At 34.6% G+C, this 25,398-nt stretch overlaps 1 long non-coding RNA gene across 2 annotated transcripts in view; it reads left to right on the forward strand.

The window, feature by feature from the left end:
• Positions 1-25,398, forward strand: part of LOC116810570 (uncharacterized) — a 150,814-nt gene that overhangs the window by 85,640 nt on the left and 39,776 nt on the right. Inside the window, exon 8 of one of the 2 annotated variants that reach the window (XR_009213994.1) lies at positions 176-240. The exons of the other annotated variant lie outside the window; for it this stretch is intronic. This is a non-coding gene — a long non-coding RNA (uncharacterized LOC116810570). Of the gene's footprint in view, positions 1-175; positions 241-25,398 lie in introns of those variants that run through there. 2 annotated transcript variants of the gene reach the window in all.

Here is a 25,398-nt window from a genome sequence, read left to right on the forward strand (position 1 = left end):
AGGGAAGGCCTAAAAGAGAAAAGATGTGGCTACATTAATATAGATTCTCTACAGATGTACATTCCCCTGACAAAAGACCACTTTGCAGGACCATTTCAATCTGTTGGCCCTGTGGCAGCCATTTTCAAATTAAGTCAAAAATATATTTTGGGGAAATTATTTTTATTTCCTTCAGGGTCTGCTGTCATGTGATACTAAATGAGAGTGAGGCTGGGAAATAAGACACATCATATAAGGTTAGTGAAAATCTGTCTAATGAGATTTTATGGTTTGTAGGGTGTGACTCCCAGGCCCCTTATATAGGAATTTGGGCAAGAGAAAAAGAAAAAAGGTCAGAATTCAGTCCTCAAATTATAATTTTAACAGATTCTTAAATGTTATGTGGGGTTAGTATTTCAGGATGACTTGGGCTCCAGACATAGGAAAAGTTCATAATCGCTTGGCAAATTCTTTTCAGTATTATCACTAGGGGCTCATAAGAAAGAATAGAGAGCCTTGCTCAATGGTTGGCGCTGGAATACAAGAGGAGCTGCTTGGGGCAAGCACAAATTATTGCGTTGTTTCCCAGACCTTTGATAGTTTGTATATTTCAAGTAATCTGTCCATTTCATTTATATTATAAAATTTACTGGAATAGTTTCTTCATAATATTTAATTACCATCCTTTAATTTCTATAAGTATCGGTGGTAAGGTTCTCTCAACTGTTCTTTGTATTGATATCATTGCTATTTGTGTCTGGTCCCTTTTTTCCTTGATCAGTCTGACTAGAAGTTTGTCTATTTTCATAATTATTCAGAGTGATAAATTTAACATTTTAAAAGTTATACCTTAATAAGGGTTATAATCCTGCCTGAGATAACTTTAGGAGTAAATATTAACATGAAAGAGAAAAGATCTGAGATAAACATTTTAGCAGTTAGGGGTCAGATTGATGAAAGGGCATCAGAAAAATGGACTAAACAGCAGTGGTTGGTGATGTGGAAGAATACTAAGGGACTGATGTTCTGAGGGAAAGAATGTGCAAGGAGGAGGAAGCATCAATTATGTCCAAACATGCTGATAGAAAGAAAAGAGGATATTGATCGCTGGATTTGTCTACAAGGAGATAATGGCGTATCTAATGGATTTGACACCAAGAGCAGATTATTTCTTGACATTTCCCTCCTGTATACAACAAAATCATTTTTAGTTATTGAAAACCCAAATACTGATAATAGCCTGAAAAGAAATATTAACAGTGAAATTTTCTGTTATTGAACTTCGTATATATAATCACATTAGTGAAAGATTTTTATCATAAATACACACAAAATACATCTGTAAATCAGGACTATACTTGAAAAATTGAGAATGTATAATAACCTTAGATACAGGGCACATGTGGAGTGTTTGGCCTTAGATAAGACCCAAAGTAGGTTAATCATAGTAAAAGGAGGAAAGGCAGATTATATAGGAACAAATCTGAGTCGATTAGTAGACCAGGTGGTGGTGGTGCGTGGGTGTGTGCATTTTAATCAATGAAATAGGAACCAAGGTCATAAGCAGAGAGTGAGTAAGAAGAAAAAGATATTAAAGGTTTTAAAAGAAAACAAAGAATAGGAAAGTAGTTGAAAACAGTTGGAGAGTGAATGAAAGAGGAATATGTAAATAAATTAAGAAGAACTTCATAAATTATGTGTGTGCAGATAAATAGATAAGTAGATGATAGCTAGCTAGATTGATTGATTGATAGACTGGATGCCTATTGAGGCATGTAGAAGAAGAAGGTATTGGAATGGTGGTCTGCTATTTTGGTTTTATAAGCTTTGGCAAGCAAGAACAATAACATTCATATTTCCATATTTTGTCTGTGCTTAAGGGAATATCTTTTGTGGCAGAACACATACATATGAATTACAGTAAAGCAAACAGATGTATAATAAAATATTAAATAATAATATGAGAAAATAGAAAACACAACACACATATATATACTTATGTATATATGAGTATATGTTGTCTTTGCCTTAGGAGAAAAGACAACAGCAAAATAAGTAGCTATTTATTAAACATTTACTGGATGTGATACATTATGTAGAGTGTTTTTAGAACCTTTTGGTCACTTAGAAATCAGTACCAGTTTGCATTTGAATAAAACATAGAATGGATGCCACCGTATTGCCTAGTTAGATCTTGACATCACTGTTAGGTTATTTCCAAATAAGTTAAAGTGCGTATTCAAAACATCTAATTTTTTTGAATATAAAACATATATCTTTATTATATCTTGCCTGGTATGGTGGCTCACGCCTGTAATCCTAGCATTTTGGGAGGCTGAGGTGAGTGGATTGCTTGAGCCCAGGAGTTCGAGACCAGCCTGGGCAACATGGAGAAACCCCATTTCTACACATAATACAAAAGTTAGTCGGGCAGGGTGGCATGCACCTGTAGTCCCAGCTACTTAGATGGCTGAAGTGGGAGGATTACTTGAGCACAGGAGGTCGAGGCTGCAGCGAGCAGTGATCACATCATTGCATTACAGCCTGGGTAACAGAGCAAGACACTGTCTCAAAAAAATTATAAATCTTATAAATCTTATTCTAATTTATTAGCTTTTTAGCATTTACTAGGTTAAAGGGGATAATAAAATATTAAATTTAAGCATAATGTTAATAATTTCTGTGTCTAACTTAGGATGCAGTGGTTAATGTGACTTAATTTGTTGGCATTAGAGTCTTAATTAAAAGGGAAGAGAATAGTCTTTTGTAACATGTTAAATGAATTTCCTCTGGTGTGACACATATGGTATGTGGCTTATGTAGAACTTTGCAGAATATAATCATGGTGTGGGGAAAAGCCTATACATTTTTATCAGTGATGTTTAAAGCAACAGATTTGTCAGCCAACAGTCTATTGCAACATTTAATACGTTGTCCTATTTAGATTAAAGTTAATTTGAAATGAATAGATGTTTTAAGGCATTTTTTGAAAATACATTAGTAAGCTTACTTGATAGCATCATAAATGAAAACATAAAATTATTGAATTTATCTTTTATGCTTCTCTGAAATTAGGACAAGGTAACATATATACAGAATATTATTCTTTAAAATACACAATGTGGAAAAAATGACCAGTGATTTGCAATTATTTTGAGATATGTATTATATTCTAATTGGAATTGGAATTATTTTTAACATGCATGTCAACTTCTTGAAAACAGGGATTTATTTTGCATTCTCAGTAGTACTTTTTAGATTTTAACATAATGCTTAATAATTACTGGTAAATTTATATTGACTATGAAGATTGTTTAGAACAAGTTAGAGTAGCTAAATGAGTATGCATTTATCATTATATTTTGTAGTTGACTCGTCACATTTTATTTTAGAGTTTGTGTTTTTGAGGCCCTGTATAACAAATTTTTCCTATTCCATAAAATCTTCTTTAGCTTCATCTTCTTTAGCTTTGTAGTTTTGCTTCTCATGTCTAGATATTTAATCCATCTGGGGCTTATTTTCATATGTGATGTGAGTTTGTGATAATAATAAAACTATTTTTTAATAAATTGAGATACTTTTCCAAAGTCATTTATTATATTCACTTTTATTTATGATGATATCTCTACACAAATTCACACGGATTTCTGGACTCTATTAGGTCTTTGCAAGTTCCATGCTGTTTTGATTGCAGTGGCTTCAGATAGCTTAATATCTGTTAGGGTGAACTTTCCTTGGCTTCTCTTATGTCTGTTCTTTTTAATTTTTTTTTTTTTTACTCATTGTAGGCACCTATTTTCCTATGCACACTTTGGACCTTTATATATAACTTCATATTTCGATTTGTATTGATTTAAACTTATTTATAATGTGGAGAGAAGAGCATCTTTACAATATTGATCTTTTTTATCACTCTATAAACATGATATATGGCTGTATTTGTATAGGTATTCTTTTATAATATGTTCTGTAATAAAGCTTTGAAATTATAAAATACTTATATATTTTTTGTTAGGGGAATCCATATGTTTTTGTGGTAGTTCTTGCTACTATGTTATAATTGGTTGTTTTTTATGTTGAAAACTAGTATTAATTTACATGTTCTTAGATCCAGCATTCTTCCTTCTACTTATAACAGTTTTTTTCCACTTTTTTCATGGAATTTAACCTTTTTGAAGAGCCTTACCCATGTATAGCTTATCATATTACCATATTTGCAGACATACAACATTAACCCCTGGGTTTCTCATTGATATGGGTTACTCAAGTTTCTTGAGAGCAAAACATCAATTCTGAGTCTGTTGCTAATTTTCTCTATGAAAATGTCACATTCTTGTACAGGGTGAAAACCTTTCTATAGTCAAAGATGCAGAATTTGCTAGGTGACAAATGTTACTTTCTTCCACATCTTATCTTTGCAGTGCAGACATACTACATCACAGCAAGAAAATCAGATAATTTTCCTCTTTTCAGTCACACTTGGTTGTAGTTTACAGCGTCTCTCCCTTTGAGGAGTCACTTTTGCATACTGAGACACCCTGGTAAGGCACTCAAGGAGCCCTGACTTAGAAGTTTCAGGGGAACAATGACCCAGATTAGGTCAGTTATTGTTTTTCTCTCCCTCTTCAACAGTGTCTGTCAAAAATTGGGCATTTACACTAAAGAGTGCCAACAATGTATAGTCTCTAATATTGATTTTTAAGGAATAAGGAAAAGGGGAAAGAGAAAAAAAAATCTCTAAACCTCTATACTGTGAAGACATGACATTGGATCCTCTCAGCTGTTTGAATGTTGGAACATCATCTGTAAAGCTCATAAAAGGAGCTCCACATAGGAAGAAGCGTAAAGTCAAAAGAAAAGGAGACAGCCCTGAATTCATGTCCCCTCTTAAGGTTCTTTTTTGATAAGCACTATATTTTCTTTTCTTAGAACTAGTTTGGGATGCATTGATATCATCTGCAGTACTTAATGCTTATTCTGGTACTTGGAAGCAGGGTATTATATCTCACAGGCTTTAATGTATGACTTTTTTGTGTGTCATTAGGTGGATATGAATACTCTTCCACTAACAAGTGGGGACAATCCATATTTGATAGTGAAGCAGCTGGTTAAACAATCTCTTTGGGTATGTGTGTGGGAAAAGATCACATATCATACACCTACAGGGGTTGGAGGTTTCAAGAACTAAGTAGAAAAGTGTCAGACTCTATAGTTGTGTTGACCCATTTTTATGAACTTTAATACTGTCATAAACGAAACAAGGACACAGCATTATCAAGAATTACAGATTTTAGGGAGTAATGCAGGCCATTATGGGAACTTTTAGCTTTTGCTTTGAGTGAAATGGAAAGCCATTGAAGATTTTATTTTCTTTTTTTGAGACAGACTTTTGCTCTATTGCCCAGGTTGGAGTGCAGTGGCGCAATCTAGTCTCACTGCAACCTCTGCCTCTAGGATTCAAGCAATTCTCGTGCCTCAGCCACCCACGTAGCTGGGATAACAGGTGTGAGCCACCACACCTGGCTAATTTTTGTATTTTTAGTAAAGACGGGGTTTCACCATGTTGGCCAGGCTGGTTTTGAATGCCTGGCCTCAAGTGATCTGCCTGCTTAGGCCTCCCAAATTGCCATGACTAAAACATAGAATGGTTTTGAACAGTAGAATGAGATGATCTGAATAATGATTTTAAAGGCTCACTCTTTTTTTTTTCATAGAGAACAAACAGCAGAAATGCAAGGAAAGACCACTTAGAAATTTATTATGATGATGTAGCTAAGAAATGATGGCAATAAAGGTCAGTTGTATTGAATACAGTAAGAAGTGGTTGCAGTTTTAGATATATGGGTCAGTCTAGACACACTGCAACTACATAAGATGATTAGCCAGTTAGCTATCCCAGACTGTTTGTATTGGTCTGTTCTCACACTGCTAATAAAGATATACCTGAGATTGAGTAATTTATAAAGGAAAAGAGGTTTAATGGACTCACAGTTCCACATGGCTGAGGAGGCCTCACAATCATGGTGGAGGGTAAAAGAGGAGCAAAGACACATCTTACATGGTGGCAGGCAAGAGGGGGTGTGCTGGGAAACTCCCCTTTATAAAACCAACAACTCTTGCGAAACTTATTCACTGTCATGAGAACATCATGATAAAAACCTGCCCAGTGGCTGGGCGCAGTGGCTCACGCCTGTAATCCAGCACTTTGGGAGGCCAAGGTGGGCGGATCATGAGGTCAGGAGATGGAGACCATCCTGGCTAACACGGTGAAACCCTGTCTGTACTAAAAAATACAAAAAAATTAGCCGGGCATGGTGGTGGGCGCCTGTAGTCCCAGCTACTTGGGAGGCTGAGGCAGGAGAATGGCGTGAACCTGGGAGGCAGAGCTTGCAGTGAGCCAAGATGGCGCCACTGCACTCCAGCCTGGGCGATACAGCGAGACTCCGTCTCAAAAAAAACAAAAAACAAACAACAACAACAAAAAAAACACCTGCCCAATGATTCAATTACCTCCCACTGAGTACCTCCCACAATATGGGGGATTATTACAATTAGAGGTGAGATTTAGGTGAGGACACAGAGCTAAACCATATTACTGATCATCTGGAAAGACCAACAGATAACCTAACCTACCTATAAACAGTTGAACCCTTCCAGTTCCCAGGGGACTTTTGCCTGTGCTTTTCAGCTCATTCAGTAGGAGCAGTGCTAGACTGAGATATTTCACAGACTTTGCTCCCCAGAAGACAGAATACTTAAATATATTTCTCCAAGGTTCTACTCTACATAATTTCTTGTTGTTATTCAAGCCAGCAATGATGCAAATGTCCAGTGATGAAATACATAGATATAGTTTAGATATTTGTCTCTTCCAAATCTCGTATTTGCTAGCTCTTAAAGTCATATAGACTGATAGCTAAATCTTTTTAAAATAAATTGAAAGAAATATCAAATTAATGAATAAAATAATGCAGTTTATCAATCATTGAGAGAGAAACCAAAATATGTACTGCTAATGTAAGAAATCCAAAGCTAACTTTTTAAAAAGGACTTTACTGATAGTTTACAAGCTAATAAAGCTTTAAAAATTATACAAATGTAAACACCTTTGATAATGATTAGCTATCAATATTATATTTTTCAGTCTGGGAAACATGTTAGAATAGCACCTTGCCCTCCTTTTTGAAGTTAAATATGGCCATGTGGCTTACTTTGGCCAATGAAATGTGAGCAGAAATGACTTTTGTCATTTTATGGCAGATTATTTAGAATCCATTATATGATTTACTATGCCTCCTTGCTCTTCTTACAGCAATTCTGAAAGTAAATATTGAAATGGAATTTCCTTTAACCAGATATCTGAATGAACACTATGAAAAAAAGTTCTCATTCCTGACCTGCCTTGCATATGTATGGCTAATAAATACATTTCTGTTAAGCCATAATAATTTTTGGATAGGTTTTACGGGAGCATACCCTGACTACTTGACTGATACTTGACTTTTTTCTAATGTGACCTTTAGTTCCCTCAATGTGACATCTATTGTCAAACATTCTCTGTAAAATCATTTTCCGTACACAGTTGTCATGATTCTGTGTTTATGGGCTAGACAGAAGTTTAACAATAGATATAGGCAAAGGATACATGAAGATAAATGATGTACTTATAACATGCAAGGAAGAACATAGCCAGAGACACATTAGCATTCTTTAGTAGAGTGGTAAGCTTTCTTGCCTTTGAAGTCCATATGAAAGTGTTCAATGTCCAATGATATTGTAGATAATTGGGAAGTTCCCAGTAGTACCTTCACAAAGTTTCCTATACCGTTTAAATGAAATCTAATAGTCATTTGTAAAAACAACTTCACAAGCTGGAAAACCATAGTGGTATAAAGCAATAATTACTTATGTTCTATTTGGGTGAAGCTCAGAAGGCATCTTGCCTCAGATTCATGTTGTATTAGTTGGGATGAGCTTACTCATGACTAGTGCCATTGAGAGCACAGTTACTGCTCTGAGCCAGGGGTCTTGATTCTTCTGTAGATGGGCCTATACATGGCTTCCTCATAACATGTTGGTTGAGTGTCAGGAATGAGGTTCCCAGGAGAACCAGAAAGAAGCCTGTTATCTCCAAGACCTAGTCTTAGAATTCATAGTCATAAGTCCATTCAAGTTCCATAGGCGTGAATACAGTTCCCACCTCTCAAAAGAAAGTATGTAAAAGTTACATGGTAAGAAGAGTGTGCAAGACAAGAGTAATTTTTCCTGCCATATTTTGAAAACAAAATCTGCCACAAGTCACAGAAGTATCTGGCTGATAATGAATGGGCATTGCATTCTATACTTGGTCTCAGTGCAGAAAATGGAAATGATCTAAATCTTTGTTTCATGACACAGTCATCAATAGACTAATCTTGATATGATTTAATTTTATTTTCCTACTTGTTTTATCATCAGAGTAACCATGATTGAATATCAAACAGGAAGAAAGTATGAAAATAACCAGCTTCACAAATCTGCCTAGAAGTGTCCTTTAGTCTGGCTAAATACTAATCTGTACATGTGTAGGATAAAACTATATAATGCCAGACAAGTAAACAATGATTGGAGAGCAATAATTTTATAAATTGTCTACAGCTCAAACAGAACCAAGACAAGGAGATATTTCAGTTCCTACTTCCAGAGTGAGGCAACTCTCAACATAATCAGAGTAAAAGGTGATCTAGACCTGTCTTTTTGTGAGTTTATTTGCATTTAGTATGCTTGAGATTTATTAAGCTCCTTTCTTATATTGGGGGTTTATTATTTTCAACAACTTTGAAAATTTTTCGGTTATTATTTTGTAACTCTTCTCTTTCCTCTCCTTCAGTGGCTCTAATTACATTTCCATTACACTACTTGATGTATTTTCATAGAGCACTGATATACTATGACAATTTTTTCAATTTTTTTTCTATGCTTCATTGGAATAGTTTCTATTATTACAAACATGCTTACAGAAAAACAAGAACAACTGAAGAGCAATGAATGTACCTTCTTGTGAAATAAAATTCTGACCATTTTTGATGTAAAAAAAAAAAGACACTCAACAATATGCCAATCTTATAGTTGGGCACACAATAAAAAATTAACAGACATGTGAAAGAACAAGGAAATTCAATACATAATAAAGAGAAAAAATGGAAGTAGAAACAAACCTAGAAATAACAGCAAGGATTAAATTAGCAAAGACAGGCAAGAAACCATTATAATTAAGTAGATTTTTTTAATGGAAAAATGAGATGAAAATGAGCATTATATAAAAAAGAATCAATGGAAAATATATTTGAAGTAAAAAATTGGCTAGGTATGCTTAACAACAGATTAGACTTATTCGAAAAGATAGGTGAACTTGACATGGTAACAGAAGCTATTTAAACAGAAGCATAGAGTTAAAAAAAGAAAGACTGAAAAAAATGAATATATGCATAATGAGCTGTGGCCCATATCAAATGGTTAGATGGAAGTGAATTTGGAGTTCTAGGAGAAGATAGTGAAACAGAAAAACATTTGAAGAAATAGTAGCCAAAGTTTTTCCAATTTTTAAAAAATATGTTTAAAAAGAAAAACACAGTTAAGGATCTCAATAATCCCCAAGCAAGATAAACACCGACCCCCTGACACACACACGCACAACATAAATTTTAAAACAGACGTGATAAAGCAAACATTTTCAAAGTAATGAGAAAAAAAAACATACATTGGGGAACAAATATAAGAGTTCCTACAGTATTCTCACAAAAGCAATGCAAGATAGAAGAAAATAAACCAAAATTTTCAAGTTCTAAAAGAAGAGTTCTTATTTATCTATGTATGCTTCCATATCTACTAAATATACATTTCAAAAATGAAGATTGTAAAAATTTATTTTATTCAAAATATGAATTTATTTCCAGTAGACTTACACTGTAAATGAAAAAAATTATTAGGGTTAGAGGGAAAAGATTCAAGAAAAAATTGAAAAATGGAAGAAGTGGAGAGTTCCAAAACTAGAGAAGATACAGATAAAAGTAGAATATATTTTACTTCAAAAATATTTGATGAATACAGAATTAATTTGAAGACTTTTTTTCTCTCAATAACTGTAAGCTACTCTTTTAGGGATTATTTTTAACAAGAAGCCTGCTTTCAGTTTATTTTGTATGCAATATATTATTTTTCTCTGGCTCTTTTTGGAATTTTTTACTTACCACTGGCCCAGGAATTTGATTATAATGTGTCTTTTGTGATTTTTCTTTCTTTGGAATTAATTAAGCTCCTTTCTAATATTAGGAGTTTACTATTTTTAAAACTTTGACAAACTTTTAATTTTTATTAATTTTATTTTTGTAACTATTCTCTTTTCTCTTCTTCAAGGGGTCTAATTTTACTTCTGTTATACCATTGATACATTCTCATAGGACATTGGTATACAACGAGAATTTTTTTCAATTTTCTTTTATGTTTCATTGGAATAGTTATAGTTTCTATTATTATGTCTTCAAGTCTACTGAATTTTTTTACTGTATTGTATTTTTATCTATGAAATATATTTTTTCTAATTCTTCTTATGATAATCACATTTTTACTGTCTTCTCAAATATAGCATATTTTAACAGCTTTTTAAAAATTCTTGTATACTGATTTTATCATCTGTGTTATTAGTTCTCTTTTGACTTACTGCATTACCTATGGACTGTGCGTTATATTTTCCTGTTTGGTTTTTTTTTTTTGGCATATTTTGATTGGATGCCAGATATTATGAACCTCATATTGATGGTTGCTAGATTTTGTTATGCTTTTAAATAGTATTAGGCTCTGTGCTGGTACGCAGTTAGGTTATTTAGAGTCAGTTTTCTCTATTTTAGGCTTGCTTGTATAGAACTTATTTGCCCTATACTAAAGCAGTATCTTTGAGAATTCTCAGTGCTTCGTGTATTCATTACATTCTGGCTGGGCTGGTCCAAAACTATTCTTTGTGTGTGGAATTCAGGTATTGTTTGGCTTACTGTTTTCTAATGATTCTTTCCCTGGTGTTCGGTGGTATCCTTTCATGCATACATAGATCTGTACAGATCAGTACCCAGCTGGTCAAAGCGTCAAAGGGATCTATCTGAAGATCTTTAGAATTCTCTCTCTCTATCTCTCCCAATCCCAGCTCTCTGGCACTCTACTACTACTCAAAACACCAAGCTCTGTTTCCTTAACTCAGTGATACGTCAGGCTTTATTTGCATTCCCTTTCTTGCACTGCAGTGAGAAAACCGTTTTCAGGTAATAATTCGAAAACATTTATGGGACTTTGTTTTACTCTTCTCAAATAATCATCGGCCTAAACTGCATTTTGTTCAATGTCTGAAGATAATTATTTCATATATATTTTTCTGTCTTTTGATCTTATTTTTTGCATAAGGAGAGAAGGTAAATTTAACCCATTACTCTGTCATGGATAGAAGGGGAAGAGGTATTATATACTTTTCTTGTGTGCATAAATTCCCTTTGAGCTGGAGCCCACTAAACCTAAACATACCAGACCTTAGAAAACAACTAAAATGACATGTATAAATAAACAAAACAAAATAAATATATATGAGTTTAGTTTTTTAATGACTTGAGAAGTGAGGTTTAGATAAATCACTTTTTGATGTTCCTAACTGGTTCATCATACAATCAGCAACAAACATATTTTATGTTTTCAAGTTTCCAATCACTACTATGTGCCAGGCTTGATACAATTATGTATGCTTAAATAAATTTTACATCAGATCATCTTTTGTAGATGACTACAAATAAAGTTCCAAGATTGACAATCTTCATCTTTCTTTAAAAGTTTGAAATGAGTATTTTGTTTGTCTTTAGCCAAAATAACAAAAGTTTTAAAGTAATATTACACAATTAAGATAATTAATCATTATCAGCATATCTTGATTTAAATTATATATTTATTTCTTGAAAATTATATATTTCTGTCTTGCTGTCAGCCAATTTTAAGCAGTTGATAAACTATTTATTCTCTAATGTGTTTCTCCTATGATTTATCTTTGATTGTGATATAAGAAAAAAAAAAGCAGCTGCATTATCCAGCTGTGATAAAGTGTTTCAATAAATGAGAAAAGCAACATCAGTAATAAATAAAGCAATTTACTTCCTTACAAAAATGACTATCTCTATTTAAAATCAAAACTGTAGCTATTGGTAGAGCCTAGCAGCTGGTATGGCTAAAGTGAATACTCTGGGAAATTAGGTTACCACCCTATTAGCTATATTATACTGAGAAGGGTGTACTAAGATTTCTGTGGAAAACATTTAAGAGCTTTCCTTTTGAATTCACTACCAAGAAACTATCTCATTTCACTTAGATCACTGACAGCAGGTGAGTGACAAAATGCAGTCCATTTCCGCTACCGCAAGGAATTAATTTCTACTTCCCAATCTAGGCAGAGATTCCAGGGTATTCTTTAATGATATAGAGAAAGAAATGTAATAAGTTCATACTGTTGATGCAAAAAAAATGATACTGGAGAAACTACACAATTATTCCACAGTGATATGTTAACTACAAACCTGGAATCGCATTCTTTCACTAATATTTTGATATTAAAAATCAAGGCATCATTTATTTATGAATTGAGGCATGTATATTCAATTTACATATATCAAGGCCTGAGTAGTATTGTGTTCATATTTCATTGAAATACTTATAGCTTATATTTGTGTGCCACTCAACAGTTTATGTTATATTATATATACAATTTTATATATATCACTATATTTAATAACTGTATAAGATACATAGGAAAGAAAGTAGTATTCCATGAGATGTGACACCATTAATTTCAGAAGAATAATAATAGTTAAATACTATATATCTAATCAATTGGAATCTTTCTGTTTTGCTAGACTGTGAAAAAGGCTAAAGTACACGAAAAACTGTCAGAATAAAGTCATTATTATTACCTTAATACACCATGTTTGGGAAGTGAGTTAATGAAAGGAGAGGGAAAAAGAATAAAAAAGAAAAGCTTATAAATAGAATTAATAGAGAAAGAAGATCATTACGTAGGACTTCCCAATTAACTTACATGTTCTCAATATTCTATCCCATATATTTTTATAATATGAACTAAAATTGATTTATGTTAATTTAAACATGTTTATTATCTTATATTTGGAGAAATTCTGTATTATGTGTGTGTCAGCATTTTTGTCAACATGTCTGAGCTGCTAAATGCTTAGCAGATACATACTTGCCACAAGTTTTATATCCTCAGAGGTTTGAGAATTGAGAGCAAACTAAAGAATGTTTCCAAAATTGCCAAGTGGTACAATAAATGATTATAACAAAGTAAAACTTAAGCTTAATTTAAAGTTAAAATAACTTATAAGGCAACTTAAAAGGCTCCTTCTTGATTTTATAAAACCTACAAAATGTCAGTTAGGTCACAACTATGAGAGTATGCCTGATGATCTGATTATCTGAGGTGGAACAGTTTCATCCAGAAACCACCACCCCCACCCCCGACCCACATCCATGGAAAAATTGTCTTCCATGAAACTGAAACCAGTTCCTGGTGCCAAAAATGTACTTTACACTGGTCTAAACTATACAGTATAACAACTACTTACATAGCATTTACATTGTACCATCTAGAGATGATTTAAAGCATCCGTGGATTTTGAAGGGGTCTTGGAACCAGTCCTCTATGGATACCGAGGGATGACTGTATTAGCAATGAACACGTGAAAACCAAAATTAAAAATGACCACTGCTTAAAAGGATAATATACCATGACCATACAGAGTTTATCTCTGGAATACAAGATCTGCTTAATATTCAAAATTGATTTAATTAAACTAATAGATTTAATTAACAATATTAATTATATACTGTTATTATATTGTATATATAGTTGTCGTAACAATATAATATTGTTATAATAATGAAATAAAAAATATAATTGATTTAATTACCAATATTAATGAATAAAGGATAAAAATCTTTGTTCAGTTAGATAAATATGTATATAAAATTTGAGAAAAAGGTCAACACTCATTTACAATACACACTCAACAAATTAGCAATAATAGACACCTTCTTCCTCAACCTAATAAAATGAATCTGAGAAACACCTACAGACTTAATTTTTTTAGTGGGGATACCCTGACTCATTTCCTTTGGAAATAAGGAAAATGGAAATGATGCCTACTTTTACCATTCCTATTCAAATTGTTTCTGGCATGAGGATTGTAATTTTCACAATAAAGTGCAAAATAAATTAAAGACATAGAAACAGGAAAGGAAGAAGTAAACCTTTCATAGATGGTATAATTATTTAAGTAGAAAAACTATATGGAATCTAAAAACAAACAAGCAAATAAAAAACTACTAGAACTTATAAAGGAATGTGTCAAAGTCCAAGGGTAGAATGTCAAATACAAAAAAAAGTTGTATTTTTATCGACTAGTGTCAAAATATTGGAAAATAAAGTATTTAAAAGTTTATTTACTGTTTTAACACAAAATATAAATTAAATAGGAAGAAACCTAACAAAAAATGTATAGGATCTCTACAGTGAAAACTACAAATCATAAATGAGAGAAACTAAAGATGACCTAAGTAAACGGAGTAATGTAGAATATCCATGAACTAAATCACTCAATGTGTTAAGATAACCATCTCAATTGAACTATATAGTAAATGTAATTCCACTTACACAAATTGATTAGTTGATTCTGAAAATGATACTAAATAAGAAGAAAAAGTTGAAAGCATCATTCTTCCTGATTTCAAGAATAAATCTACAAAAATTAAAACTATTTGTTAGTAGCAAAAAGGCAGATATGTAGATCAATGTAATAGAATGAAGCATACAGAAATAGGCCTGCTCGTGTAAAGTTAATTTATTTTTGACAAAGGTGCGAAAGTTACTCAATTTAATTTGCATGGATAAAGATTGAGGGCTGGGCACAGTGACTCATGCCTGTAATCCCAGCACTTTGGGAGGTCGAGGCTGGCGGACTGCTTGAGCCCAGGAGTTCAAGACCAGCCTGGGCAACAGGGTGAAACCCTGTCTCTGCAAAACATACAAATATTAGCTGGGCATGGGGGGTGTCCACCTGTAGTCCAAGCTACATGGGAGGCTGGGATGGAAGGATCACCTGAGCCTGGGAGGTTGAGGCTGCAGTAAGCAGTAAGCCATATGCCACCACTGTACTCCAGTCTGAGCAAGAGTGGCATCCTGTCTTACAAAAAAAAAAAAAAAATTAGCATTCTCCCTATCTCACACCATGCACACATTTAACTTCAAATGAAAAGTTTTCCTAAATGTGCAACCAGGATCTACAAAGTTTCTAAAAGAAAAAGACAGGAAAAATTTGTGATCTTGCAAAACAATTTTAGATAGGCTAAATAAAACCTGAAATATAAAAGTAAAAACATAAATTATGACTTCACAAAAAATGCTCTTCCAAAGATATCATTTACACGATTAAAACAAAAGCAGTTTAGCTGCCAGGTGTTGAGGTGGTAATTAGGGTGAGCCAAACCAAAAGTCACGATCAAACCTTTATTCACTTACCACATGTATTCATTTGCTTGGTCTGTCATAACAAAGCACCACAGACTGAGTGGCTTAAACAACAGAAATTTGGTTTTTCACAGTTAGGGAAGCTATACCTCTGAGATTAATGTGTTGGCAGGATTGTTTCTTCTGAGGGCTGCCTCCTTGGCTTGTAGATGATCTTTCCCTATGTCTTTCATGCTCCTCCCTCTGTGGGTGTTTTGCCCTAATTTCCTCTTCTTATAGGAATACCAGTCAGATTAGGGCCCATCCCAATGATCTCATTTATCTTTAATTACCTTTTTAAAGACCCTGTCTCTAAAGACAATCACATTCTGAGCTACTGGTGGTTAGGACTTCAACATATAAATTGGTGAGGGAGGAGATGCAATTCAGCCCATAATACTTCAACAATGAAGGTGAGGGGCAAAGAGAGAAAAAAAAGTGCCAGCTGCCAGTGTTCCATTTTCTTCTACAAAATGGCGTTGGGCAAGGGTCAGTCAGATCACATGCAGGGCAGGTAGAGGAATGATCTCATGGCTGATAATCCTGAAAACAACAAGGAAAACCTTTCTGTCTTTTTATAGACTCAGGTAGCCAGGAGGAAGGTGAGGGGAATGTGCCAGGAGTGGAAACTATTAAGTCAGAGTGGAGAAAATATCTTATCAAGGTTCCCTGGTAAGGTTTCAGCAGAGGCACCGAAAATATATCCAGCCTCAGTCCCCTCATAATGAGGCCTCTGAATGGAGGCACCTGTGCTAGGAATTCTGAAAAGCGCATGAGCATGCCTGGCCCAGGACTGGGGGCTGCATCCTTGACTGCACTTCCTCTATATTTAAACTATCAAAAATACAATGTATAAATGAAAGTCCACATTTTTAATACATTCTGGATGTGTAATCTAAAAGTAAATAAAATTAAATTATCAGTGTACTAATAAAGGAACTCTAGAAATAAACAAAATCCACCTAAATGAGAACAAGCAAAGACTATTGATTCAGAGCTTCCCATATAGCAATGGAGTGAGACACCATTCCTTGTGTTTGGCAGAGACTCAAAGGCAGGCAGACAAGTGGCTAAGTTTTATATGGAAAAAAAGGAAGGCTACAAGTATGCTCTGATTGGAGTCTGTTGCCATGGAAAAGCTGTAGGCAGGCTAACTACAATCAAGGGCATGCTCTATGATTAGTTATGGAGGCATATTTGGCTTTCTCTCATTGGGTCTAAGTTGGAAGTAGGGGCAAAAATTAGAGATGATGTCAGTTATTGATCACGTCTTGGCTGCTTTGGGCCAGTGGCTACTGGGATTGTTGTTCCACTTCCTGAACTGGTTGCTACAGGATAAGAGTCAGAGTTCTCTTTTTATATATGGTGTGACTATTGTCTGTTTGTATATTCAGTTTCTCAAAAAGAAAGCAGTACAATATTAGCTCAGGACTTCATGACCAAATTATACTGTCGGTTTCTGAATACAGCCCAGCTAATGAATATTCTTTTGCATTTTCTTCCTGGAAACTAGAGTTTATACATGAAATGAAAAGCAATAGAAACATGCCTCATAAAAGTAGAATTAAAATTACATTGTAAAGTAGAAAAAATGTTGAAAAAGCACAAAATTAAGTGCAATATGCATGAATATACCATAAAAATACTAAGGAAGAAAAATCTGAGCCTGGAATTCCATGGAGTATAGTGAATAGCAATGCAAATAATAAATAAGGCAAAATACAAGATAGACAGGTCTGAGATCCTAATAAGTTATAATTTTTAATTCATCATACTGTTTTCAGGGAAAAAATATGTGGAATAGCAAGTTTTAACATGTCAGAGAAGGCATATATTCCAAGGTATTGATAAAATTAGCAATCAGAGAACAAACAAAACTTTCAGCTGTCTCTCAGCCAGGGTAAAAGTAAATGTAAATTGCATTGCTCTTTTTATGTGAAAGAATGAAAAATGTCAAAACCTCAGAGAAGAGATAGTAACATTTTACTTTAAACACTAAAGCACGTTTCTCATGCTTTGGTAGTTTGGTATTACGATTAATTGCATAGTCTCTGAAATCAGACTACCCAAGGTCAAATCCTATCTTTGCCACTTACAAGCTAGCAGTTTCTCTTTATGACATGGGACTCTTGTCATGATTATGTATCATACATTTGAAACACTTAACATAAAACCTATCACCTAGGTTGTTAATACCTCTTCAATGTTTTCCATAAATGTGTTATTTACATGAGAAATAGGTACCGAGTGCCTAATGCTTTACAATCACCATTTAAAACACTGGGGATACAATAGTAAACCAAATAAACAGAGTTCTTGGCTTTATTGAGGTTGCATTCTGGAAGAATATAAATGTTTTAAAGAAGATTAGGGCAAAATAACAGCTAGAGAGTGATAGTGGAAAGAAGTGCATTCTACACAGAATGGTCCAAAAGGATCTCTTTGACAAAGCAACCTTGGAGCAGAGACATGAAGTAAATGAGGAAAAAGTCCCATGAAGAGGCAGACAGTGTATTTGATAGAAGGAGTTTGGAGTATCCATTACATTTCAATGCATTTTTAATATGTTCCAGAAACAGCAACGCCAGTTTGGTGGAAAGAACAAGGAAAGAGATGACTGATAGGAGATACAGAGATAGATGGGCAAGAACACATACAGCCTTATGAGACACACTGAGAACTTTGGAATTTACTCAGAGTAAGATGGGAAATTACGAGATATTTTAAACCAAGCAATGATCTGATTTTATTTTGAAAGATTACACTGGCTGCTCTTTGAAGTGTGAACTATAGAGGGACAAAGATGGAAGAAAAAAGACCATTACTATTGTCTCTGTCTACCTGTTTCTATCTATCTATCTATCTATCTATCTATCTATCTATCTATCTATCTATCTATCATCTATCTCTCTATCTATCTTTCATCTATTATTTATCTATATATCTCTGTCAATAGCTATCTAGAGCATATGTAAGTATATATATTATGGATAACAGCAGAAGAACTATTACATTTCTCTTATCTATCTAAGGTTATATTATAAGGACTAACTTTGGAAGACTTTTTTTTTTTTTTTTTTTTTTTTTTGAGATGAAGTTTCACTCTTGTTGCCCAGGCTGGATGGAGTGCAATGGCACGATCTCTGCTCATTGCAACCTCCTCCTCCCAGGTTCAAGCCATTCTCCTGCTTCAGCCTCCCGAGTGGCTGGGATTACAGGCACGTGCCACCACGCCCGGCTAATTTTGTATTTTTAGTAGAGACGGGGTTTCTCCATGTTGGTCAGGCTGATCTCTGACTGCTGACCTCAGGTGATCTGCCCGCCTCAGCTTCCCAAAGTTCTGGGGTTTCAGGAGTGAGCCACCACACCCGGCCTGGAAGACTTTTTAAAAATAAAAGTAAATGGAGAGCACAGTGGCTCACACCAGTAATCCCAACACTTTGGGAGGCCAATGCAGGAGGATTACTTGAGCCCAGGAGTTTGAAACTTGTCTCTACAAAAAGTAAAAAATTATCCCGGTGTGATGCATGTACCTGTAGTCCCAGCTACTCAAAAGAAGGATCACTTGATCCCAGCAGGTTGAGGCTGTAGTGAGCTGCTGGAGCCACTGCACTATGGCCAGGATAAACAGTGAGACCCTGCCTCAAAAAAAAAAAAAAAAAAAAAGTGTATGGAGGGAGGTTTTTTGGTCTTGAAATAACTTTAACACAAATTAAGGGCCCAGAAAATTGAAATTCAGTGAAGGCAAGTATAATAATCTAAAATAAGTATGCCTGAGTTAGCATCTTGCCTCTATGGCCTATTTTTTTTTTCATCTTTAAGTGAAAATAATGCTAGTATCTACAGCAAAAGCTTTGTAGGGTTTTTGGTGAGAATTAATATATGTAAATGCTTAGGAAAATACCTGCTGCATAATAAACGTGGTATAATGTCCTCTTCCTGTTCTCCTTCTCCTTCTTCCTCTCCCACTCTCTCTTCCTCTCCCTCTCCCCCTCCCTTCTCTTCTTCCTTCTCCTCCTCTTCCTCCTCCTCCTCTTCCTCCTCTCCTTCTCCTTCTCCTTCCCCTCCTCCCCTCCCCCTCCTCCTCCTCCTCCCTCCTCCTCCTCCTCTTCTTCTTCTTCTTCTTCTCCTTCTTCTCCTTCTCTGTCTTCTTCCTCTTCTTCTCTTCCTCTTCCTCTTCTTCTTCTTCCCCTCCTCCTCTTTCTCCTCCTCCTCTTCCTCTTCTTCCTCCTCCTTCTCCTTCCTATAATTGAAGGAAAGAAAAAAGAAAAGAAAGAAAAAATAGTGTAATTGGTCAAACATCAATGTGGCTTTAAACAAACATTTTAAATTCTGAATTTTACACGTAGAATTTTGTTAGTGTAGGCAACTTAGCTCAGCAATACAGCAGGGAGTCTGTAGTTCAGAGACCTCTGAAGGGCAGCAGCAGTTGGTCTTTATAGATCCAAGGATTACCTGACCTATGGCTAAGAGTTGTTGAGTACAGTTTCACAAAGCAAACCAGCTATAAATGGCTAAAAATGTAGGCTATATTCAAAACAACTGGATATGGAAAATTTTGTATTTGGCTCTGAAGGGCTTATAAGCTAATGGATCTCAGCCTGCTGCATAGAAATAAACAATATATATGCCGAGGTCATCACTGTAGCATTTTTATAATGGAGACCCCCATATTTACCATGTGATATGGAGAAAGTTAGTTTATAGCCAGTTGGGTAATTGTGGACCCTAAGCTAGCAAGATTCCTAAAAGCAGATGCCAGAAGGAAGATCTGACAGAGAAGCAGAGAAGTGTACTCTGCCACACAGGATCGAAGGAAAATTGAGCATGACAAGGACTAATACTGAGCCATGCTAAAGACACAAAGAGAAGATTGTTACCCTGGCATGGACTTTGCCCGCAAAAGCTATTTGGCAAAGAGTGACCAGGGAACCAGAAATAGAACCCTCTTGTCTTCTCAACAAGAGATCTCATAGCCAGGCTTCTGTACACTTATTATCATTTGTAGATAAATTCTGAGTAGTGTGATAGGCTAGGCATTTTTAGTAGAGAGACAACATTTTCTTAAGAGATTCTTGAAATCATTTATTATATGCACTAAATCTAGTTTTTCTGTTGATTTTCTTTTACTTTCTACTCTGCAAACAGATTGGGGAGAGCCTGTAATCAAAAAGAAATCATTTATAGACAGAGAAATTACCTTTCATCATCACACGTGTGGTTGTTGGAGGATTTGGCAGACCTTGTACATATTTGTTATTCTGGATTCTGTTGTGAGGGAAGCATGCCCTCTGTGTTTGTTAAAAAACAAATCTATGATTGCTAATATTTCCTTTTGCTCTGTTTTTTTCAGTTTAGAAATTTTAAAACCTGCTTTCCTTTGACGTTCCCACACAACTTACAGTCAAATATATTCAATTATATAGTAATGTTACCACTAAATACTTTCATTTATGATTTCTTTAATAATCAATAAGTTATCATTTTGATGAGTAAGTTTTCCTAAACATCTAGCAATGTTTACAAACTTATTTTGTCAATTCCATAAGACATTTCAAAGTACAACTGAAAAGTTAGTCTATTTCTCTGGATCATTTGAAATATCTACTTCCAAACGTAGTCAGCTTCTTAATGTTTGAAATCTTTACATCTATTAAATCTGACAAATTTTCTTTAAATCCCTGAGGATTTTAAATAAACATGCACAAGCCCAGTAATTATAAAACTTGTCACTACACCTGCTAAATACAATTTAAACCAAAATATTAACGTTGGAGATTTTGATAAACATGCTTACATGCATGTTTCCCCACACATAGAGACGTATGGATAATTATAGGTATAGGAGACAGCAGTGAACATAAATATATGGTCTACTTAAACACTGATCCAGCCACAGTTATACACACACCCATGTCCTCTCATTTCCATAACCACTCACTCTTACATCACATTCAAAGCATCCATATGTGACTATATAGACTTATACATTAAAAAGCACACATACACTTAAATTTACATATACATATATTAATATAACTTAAATTATCTTGTAAAAATGACTGGAATAATATTAATCCTAAAATAATATTTTCATATTAATATATTCTGAAGCTTTAACTACACATATAATATAATATATAATATCCAAATATTCATAACAATTGAACTGCTTAATTCAATGCTGCAATATAAAACACATAAGAATTTTTGTGGGATTGGCAACTCTATTGATTAGCTTTTGTTTAAAATGTGTCATTTTTTAAGTGAATATTTGCTCCAAGTTTTTAAAGAATTAAAATACAAAGAATCATTCTCAAAGTGTACATCATGAAGGATAGAATATGTTTCAGACACTTTTATGATTATTTTAAGCTTTATATCTTTTAATCTGGCCATCAGAATTTATGCTGCAATTTTTGAAGCAACTTATTACTAAGTCATGGACTCAGGAATGCTAGCTGAGGATGGCCAGTGAAATAGCACCCAAGTTGTATACCCAGCAATATTGGGATTTGCAAAATGAAGGAAAAAGTTAATTCATTCTATTAACAGGATTATATTTTAAAATAGAAGAGATCATTTTTATGTAGTAAATTACTGATTCATTTCTCAAAATAACCTCCTGCTAGTTATCATTTGAATAAAAAAATTTTTGTGGTTAAGGAGATTTTATATACATATATATATACACACACACACACACACATATAATTAGCTTTAAAGCATTAAAACATATGCATATAAATTGCAGCATAAATATAATAATATATATAAATAAAGTTCAAATGCTTTATATATTTGTACATTACAGAAATTTATCTGAGGATACAGAGTATGTAAATACACTTTAATATTAACATTAAAATAAATTATAATTTATCCACAAATTTATATTTTGTTTCCAGTATAAATTCATAATTAGATCAACCTTGGCTTGAATGTAGTTTATGTTGCAACCAAGAAAGTGAGTATTTTGCATAACTGAATCATAAAATTTTCCCATTGTACCTGAACTTTATATCTTTATCCTTCAGAAGAGCTCTAACATCCTTAATTGCATCTTGCATTATTTTTGTAAAATAGCTTTGTTTTATACATTTATTGCATAATTATTTCAGAACAATATGAAAACATAGAGATATCACATTTGTTTTATATGCACATTTTTCTTTCCATCGTGTTTTATAATTTTGTAGGGAACGGTAATTATGTATATTATATTTTATTTGAATATTGGGTGCTACATTAATTTAATTGATTTTTAAAAGTTCATAGCAGTCCATGTAAAGAAACTACTTCAACCTTCTTGGTAAATATGGAGATGTACCCCCAGATTCTCCTCGTCAGGGAAGGCCTTACTATGCAACAGCAGCGGGGGAGGTCAGCAGACAGTCCAGCTTTTAACTTCTTCAGAGCTGGTCTCAGCTGCAGAGAACTGGCTTCACCCAACTTAATGCCATTCACAGGGCCACCAGAGTCCAGTGACTGAGACAGCTGAAGATATAACAGAAGAACTTGATCCTTTTGGCCCAACAGGATATTGTCTGATGAGCGGTGCTCTCCTGAGAGCTCCCTGCCAAGTTGACCAATACTTTTTTTTTTAATTTTTAATTTTTTTATTTTATCTTTTTATTTTTTTGCTTATTTACATTTTCTTTTTTTATTATTATACTTTAAGTTTTAGGGTACATGTGCACAATGTGCAGGTTTGTTACATATGTATCCATGTGTCATGTTGGTTTGCTGCACCCATTAACTCGTCATTTAGCATTAGGTATATCTCCTAATGCTGTCCCTCCCCCCTCCCCCCACCCCACAACAGTCCCCGGAGTGAGATGTTCCCTTTCCTGTGTCCATGAGTTCTCATTGTTCAATTCCCACCTATGAGTGAGAACATGCGGTGTTTGGTTTTTTGTCCTTGCGATAGTTTACTGAGAATGATGTTTTCCAGTTTCATCCATGTCCCTACAAAGGACATGAACTCATCATTTGATCCTGCATTACAGTTTGAGTCTTTCTCTACATAAAGCCTGTACTAGCAGCATCAACAACATATAGGATCCTTTTAAATATGCAAATTATTGAGCTCATCCCAGGCTACTGAATCAGGTATTCCGGGAGTGGGTATCAGCAATTTCTGTTTTAACAAATTCACTAGGTGATTCTGATAGATGCTGAAGTTTGAGAATCATTGATCTACTCAATTTTTTTTTCTTCTCACTTCCCTTTACAGATGTTCACCCCTAGTAAATATCTTGTATCCCAACTCTTTTTAAGCACCTGCTTATTGGGAACCTGTTTGAATCAAGGCTCTTAATGTCAACCTGAAAATAAATATGTATGACATTTTAAAGATTTCACAGAACTTTCTATGTGGTCAGGTCTGTAGTAACCTAAAAGAATTATAATGTTCTGTTAGGAGGCACTTATCTTTAGTCTTCTAGCCAACTTTCTTGCTAGTGAAGAGTCATCTCTCCTCGTGGTAGTCACTGGTGGAAGATTGGAAGATTAGATGTCTGGAAGTGAGAAAAACTCCCATCTCTTTGGTCTGGTGACCTCTGTCTGGTCAGGAAAGCTATGTCCGGAATCCAGCAGCAGACATGTGTCACTGCTTCTGGGATAAAAATAACAGCCCAGAAATATGCACTCAGAAGTCAAGAGTTTCAGAATCACCAAGCTGTGTCCACCTCTCCTCTGCCCTTTGAGCACATTCAAACCGTAGCTTCTCATCAAAGTTCTAAGTAGCTGCTGCAGGATGTCCCCTCTTCCAGGTTCAGGTAATACCATCTCTTCCCTTTGTATTTCCCACTCAAAGTGTGGTGAGTGATTTATACAGCTATGAATCCTAGTTCCCTCAGTGTCTGTTTTACTTTCTTTCAGACTTCGCTTGTTTGTGGTTTCCATTTTAAGAAACAGAATATATCTATATCTATATCTATATCTATATCTATATCTATATATATTTTAAAAACACAACCTTGAAATAGCAGACCATATTAACTCAATATTACAGACACTTACAAACCGGTTTGTACATATTTATACAAAACTGCTACAATGCACAGCCTTGAAGATGAACTTCCACTCGCATAGCTTCCAACACCAGTAATCTTTGTCTGCTGTTATTAGCTTTTTTTGTAATAGTGTACCCTGGAATATGCACTGGACTTATCGATTCACTTCCAGTGATTAAAATATGGCAGAAACAAAGAAATGTCACCTCTGACATTGGTCATAAAAAGACTGTAGCTTTGTCTTTGGCACTCTTTCTTGCTCTGTCTTGGATTACCCAGTCGGAGAGAGATGAGCTGGCATGTCAGGAAGTAGCTGGCATGTTATGAGGCAATTCACATAACTGTCCTAGAAGCAGACCTTCTGAGGCCAGGGCCATGAGAATAAGCTTGGAAGCAGACCCTACCCTAGTTAAAATTGAGATGATTGCCATTTCAGCTGATTCCAGACACATGACAAAACATTAGGCAGAAATACCCAGCAAAGCTGCTTCTGACTTCCCGACCCACAGAAACTGTGACATAATAAATGTTTGTATTTTTTTATCACTAAGATATGGGGTAATTTGTCAAGCAGAAATAGATTACTAACACAGATTTTGGTGCCTAAATATGAGCATTGCCTTATACAAACCTAAAATGTGAGAGTGGCTTTGAAATTGAGCAGTATGGACTTTGAGAAGAGTGTTAGTGAAAACTTAAAGTGCCTTGAACATTCCGTTTGTGGAATTTTGGACTTTGAGTGTACTGTGGGTGACAGCTTACAGGAAGGTGAAGAAAATCTCTTTGAAAACTAGAACAAGGAGGATCTTTGCTATTTAG

Source organism: Hylobates moloch, unplaced genomic scaffold, assembly GCF_009828535.3.
Source record: "Hylobates moloch isolate HMO894 unplaced genomic scaffold, HMol_V3 SCAFFOLD_1, whole genome shotgun sequence".
Lineage (NCBI taxonomy): Eukaryota > Metazoa > Chordata > Mammalia > Primates > Hylobatidae > Hylobates > Hylobates moloch.